Raw genomic sequence first — 5,343 nt, forward strand, 5'->3', positions numbered from 1 at the left:
CATCATGTTCATCTCAGAAGAAATGTGTCGCTTTCAACAAAACTTGCTGATTTTTATGGGTGAGACTAAAGATGCTTGGAAGATAGACAAGCAGTTAACTTAACAGTTAGTAATGCAGAAAATGCCTGAGTGCCAATGGACCATAAAGGCAAATTGGATCCTCTGTTGACGATTAGGGCTGTGCAATATGACCAAAATCAGTTGTGAGTCATAAGTAATTTCTTATCCAAATACCTATCACGATATAGTGCAATTTCTGCAAAGTCAGTGAATAGTTTATATAATCACCACATCAAAAGTGTTATTGTTATTTATATTTAAATTAAATAATCAAAAATGAAATAAAAATGCGACTTACTATGGGATAATGGTAGGTAACACACAGTAGATGACCCAACTCAGTCATGCAAGCGTTTCCCTGAGGCCTCCGCCTATCATTACTGCTCCTTTGTGGTAGTCAGGAAACTAGCCTGTCTGCAAGCATCAACTGCAGAGCATCCAGTCTCTGAAGTGCACAGTTAAACTCATACAGGAATGTGTTGTTCAGCTCATCCACATATCTGTTGTTACAGCGTGTTATGCTACGTTGCGGATTTCTCATAACATAAACGAGGCAACTCGACTTGTGTGAAGTGTTTTTGGCTAGGCCACTGGAATCGAGTGTTTTAAACGATCCACAAAACCATAGATATAGATATATAGATATATCTAGATAGATAGATATCTAGATAGAAGTTGTAATGGCTGCTGTTAGCTTTGTGAGTCTTTATTATATGGTGTGCTACTGGGAAAAGGCAGTTCTGACCTCTGAGTCTGAGGTTTATTTTGAGCACCTGATGACTCTTTTTTTTTTTTTTTTTTTTTTTTCTCCCCCCTTTCTTAATCTCTCTATACTTTCACATAAGTCTTGCTTAGGTGGTGAAATAGATTAGTTCTGTCAGTGTGTGTAGTACCAGGTTGCTGCATAATTTGCACAATAGTCTTCTGCTCTGTGTCGGACTTTCCATAACATGCTACAGAGATGGCCCCTTGTTTAGGAAGAGGCTCCTTGATTAGTTTTGGCTGGTCCTTGTTCTGTGGTGACCATTGCAAACCTTTATCTAAAACACTGCTTACTGCAATGAAAATATTGTTTTGCAACAACATGAAATAAATAATAGAGCATAATATGAAACAATAGATGTTTTAATATTGTCACCATATCCCACAGCCCTGTTTACACTTGTGCTTGGTTTGTGTAACGACTACTTTGTATCCATGCATTTATAACATTCTAGCAAATTTGCAGCCTTTCGTTGACATTTAGCTTTGTCTTGAATGATACTTTCACATTTTATCAGCAAGTAAGTCACCAAAACTGCTCTTCTACGTCATTATACTTCAGTTTGTGGACAAAGGACGGAAACAGAAATTTGCAGGTGTCCTACTAATGTAAAAACTAACTAACTAACTAAAACACAACAGCCACATGAAAACACTGGTGGAATTGTTGCCAGAATGGAGTCACTCTCATTATCAAAGCTAAGAAATCCTATTCCATGACCTCTGACTGTTACAGTGTGCGTCTGAGTTTTTTAGACTGTGACTCACGCGGTAAGCGAGCTTGTGCTATACTCATTCATTACACTGTCTGGCACAGCTGTTTATGCCTTTGCTGACCCACTGTCTTCTTCCATAATTAGGTGGGTGGGAGTGTTTGGTTGCTGCTATTTTCAGGACTTTTCTTGTTCCTATTGAAATCCTGAAGAGTTTTTACAGGAAGTGTTGAGTTAAGTACAAATTTGGATGTTGTAAGGTCTTTCCCCTTCTCTCATTCTAATCATCATTTTATAATAATGCTCATGCTCTGTGATGCTTATCTTTTTCCCTGCATTAAGTTTTACCCTGAAGCGAGCTGGAATTCACCGGGAAAACGCGCAAAGCCCTGCTCATCTCGTCTTGCAGTCTTTCCTGTTGATCATACCTGCCGTGCCAATTCTTGTTAACATACAGTTTCCTCATTCACATTACGCAGTTGAGAATTTTATTTTGACTTGCAGTCAAAGGGATTGTCTACTAGGCCTCTTGGGTGCAACACTAAAAGTGTAGGAGCTAATTTGGAGATAAATGCAGTATGTACAGTATGCACTGTGTATGCATCCCTAAGTGGAATGTGCTTTTGTACCTTTGTGAAAGCAATTAATTATTTTAGTGTTGGAGCACACAACAGTTTATTCAACTTTGTGTGGGTGTGTGTGAGCTGACTTTGTGTAGTTTGTAGAGCAAAGCTTTTAAAATTATTTGGTCCCTAGGTGTGTTATCTTACTCTAAGATAAGGCAAATGAAAGACAGGCTTTGGTTTAAAACTAAAGTAGAGCTATACATAGTGCTGGCCCATTAAATGATAAGCATTATCACAAAAGTAATAGAAATATGAAACCTGGTCAGGATAAAGTCAGAACTCATTCCATCCATATTTTGATAGGCTTCACAAAAGGCTACTGATACTGAATGCATGTTAGCATGTTATGCTAATCTTTGGGCTACTGTAGCCATAGACACCAATGCATTAGGAGTTTGATCAAGATCAAAGACAAAATGGCCACAGATAAAACTCGAGTGACAGTGTTACAGAAACAATTGCCAAGAGATGCCAAAAAATGAGAAATTTCCCACCACTGACTTAATAGTAATTCCATATTTATTTATAGAACAAGTGTAGAAATACAGCAAGTAAAATGTAATTATTAAGAGAGCTCAGTAGTTTTACCCATCCTGAGATAGGTGCATTGTTAATTAAACACTTTTTTATATAGGCTATCAGTTGGGAAAGAACCAGCTGATATTAAGGCTGCTTTTAGATTTCAGCCTTTTTTTTTTTTTTGCACCTCCGTTTCTTCATGTGTACTCAATACTTTTGCCTTTGTCAATTCTCATTATTGCACATAACTTAAGTTATGGGCATCTATGGTTTGATTTCTCTGCACATGTGGACTGAATGGGTGGTTACCAACATCTGGTGAGAATTTCATATCAATAGCACCTATAGAGAGATATTGTGAAAATTGACTAGGCTCTGTCATTCACACACCCTTCATTAGTTAAACCTTAATAGTAAGTGGCTGAACCCCCTTTTTTCCTCTTTAGAACTGCTTTGATTATTTGTGACATAGATTCAGCTCTTTTACTATTCTGTTTGGTTTGTACTTGAGCAGATCATCTTGACCTTGTCTACATGCCTGTTCAGTAAGTAGTGGTTAGTAACAGTTTTTTCAGTAACCTGCTCTCCACCACAGCTTCAAAGGTCACTGGGTTACAGCCAACCACAAAACCAGCCTGATCAGTCTTAGTCTGCTGGTGACATCAGAAAATTTCTAACATTTTGCTGCACAAGATTGAGGAACTCAACTTCCTTGGTAAATGGTTTTGCTCATCTACTTGTATTCAAATTCCATATTGGTTGTCTAGTTCTGTGTGGTGTCGATGTAAATGTTCAGCCCTGTCAGTTCTAAATCTAACCACTGCATATATTCAGTATTTCTATAATTGGCATTGATACAGCGCAATCCCCCATGAAGCTGTACTGCACATCACCAAATATGATGGAGCACTGCTCAAGCTCACATACTGCAGTCTGGCAGGTAGCTATTACTATCTAGCTGGGAGTAAACTCTTTACAGCATGTAAATGATTCCACAATCCACTCCCTGAGGCTCATGGTCTTGAGGCTGATGCCATCAAGCCCATGAGATGTTGAGTGGTCAGTTTCATAGATTGCACTGAGGGGGGGAAAGGGTAGAGTCATTGCTGGTGGTAGTAAAGGAAGCAGCAGAGCCATGTGAAGTACAGCTGTTGTTCAGTTCACTGGTTGTCTGCCCCAGTGGTTTTCTTTGTGCTGTATGGGTATAGGTAGCCTAGTAACTTCCTTGATTGGAAAAACTGTCATTCCTTATCAGCAGATGTCTTCATAAATTAGCTTCTAAAAATTGCCATCAACAAAATGGACACCTGATTTAAGTTGGTAATTGTTAATGCATTATTTAAGATACGTGGGGGATACAGGGCTGCAGAGGGGGACCTTTTTTCGTCAAAGGCATTGACATTTATCCTTCAGACACCAAACTGGCTGCCAAAAGGGTCAGCTAATTTAGTCACCCAAATTAGCCTCCTAAAATAAAAAGATGTTGTAGTATTAGCATTACATGTCGCTACGCTTATTGAGCTCTCAAAACTCTTACACTACAAGCATGTATCTATCCAAACAGCACTAATTAGGATTCAGGATAATGACTATTTTAGTGAGTTACTATGCAAGGTATACAGCACAGTGATGTGGGGGTGGGAGGTACACTTGCTGATTTGAGTTCTCTGTCTTGGTCTGAGGTATTATGAGCAGGTTGTTGTCACAGATTAAACTATCTGCTCAGCATCAGCTGTGTCGTGTATCTCTACCTGCCCGTGCAGCAGCTTAACCTTCAGAGTTTTACACGAAGGGTTAACCCAGTGACAGTTTCTCCGCATGTACAGCCTGTTCACTAGCCCAATCAGGTAGTGTCACACACCTATCCACAGTTGCTGTCAGTTTATGTACAGTTAATTTACAGTTTATGATCAGTCTTGTGGGACTCTGAACAATATTAGACTGGTTACAAGCTATTCATTAGCTTGAAGCACTCCAGTGATAGTTAAGCCGCTCATTTGCCAGCTGGGGATTAACCAGAAAGTCCCCACTTCACAGGGGTGGGTACACACACACACACACACACACACACACACACACACACACAGTGCTTAGTGAAGTACGAACAGTCTGTCAGCTCAGTATCAAGCTCATTCTGGTTCACTAGACTGGTTACATTTATTTGTTCTATTGTGCAGTACAGCACGGTATATTACAGGGTTTGGGCCTGTGTGAGTAAATCTAAACTGTGCATGATAGTTGCACAAGATAATGTTTGGATTGAGACGAGGAGAGCATCTGTATCAAAGTAGTTACTGATAAAGTGTTACTTTCCCCTGAAACTGAACTAATATCTAAAGAGAGTGATATGGTTGTGTGCATGTCCTTTGAAGAGCCTGTGCACAACTTGCAGACCTTCATTTACATGTTGCACTTACTCCTAACTGGTGACAGTAAGCATCAGCAACATGTAAGCTAGTCTTGGTGGTGATGGTGTTTGTTTTCACTCTGCTGCAGAGAGAAGCCAAAGTCATTACATGGAAAGAACTTTTTTTTTTTTTTTTTTTTTTTATAGTGAAGTGAAACAAAATATTTAAAGACTATGAGAATTCATCACTCCTTCACTTCTCGTTCTACTTCATGGTCTTGTGTTCATGCATTTTGTGGTGAACTGTTGCTTCCAC

Source organism: Diplotaxodon limnothrissa, linkage group LG7 (assembly GCF_057381915.1).
Source record: "Diplotaxodon limnothrissa isolate DT_005_m linkage group LG7, D_limnothrissa_male_GT1.1, whole genome shotgun sequence".
Classification (NCBI taxonomy): Eukaryota; Metazoa; Chordata; class Actinopteri; order Cichliformes; family Cichlidae; genus Diplotaxodon; species Diplotaxodon limnothrissa.